This window comes from Pimephales promelas, chromosome 1 (assembly GCF_988280905.1).
Source record: "Pimephales promelas chromosome 1, fPimPro1.hap1.1, whole genome shotgun sequence".
Taxonomy (NCBI): domain Eukaryota; kingdom Metazoa; phylum Chordata; class Actinopteri; order Cypriniformes; family Leuciscidae; genus Pimephales; species Pimephales promelas.
The window spans coordinates 28,317,392-28,317,653 of NC_142769.1; positions in this window are offsets into that span (position 1 = coordinate 28,317,392).

Consider the following 262-nt stretch of genomic DNA (forward strand, 5'->3'; position numbering starts at 1 on the left):
CACACAGGTTAAAGTCTCATGGCCCTCTATCAGAATCCAGAGTTTTGAGAAAATTGGAGAAACTTAATTTTTCGCCCCAAAAAAAAAAACATAAGGGGTACCACTGTCGTTTTTTTTTTCGGGCCGAATTTTTGAGTTTCGATATCTCAGCTCTGGAAGGGGCTAGAGCCTCCATTTTTGCACTCAGGTCTAAAGGCCATTGCACACTGAGCACGAAATATTCGTATGCGTATTTTCGTGTTCGTCAGCTTAAAAATTCGTC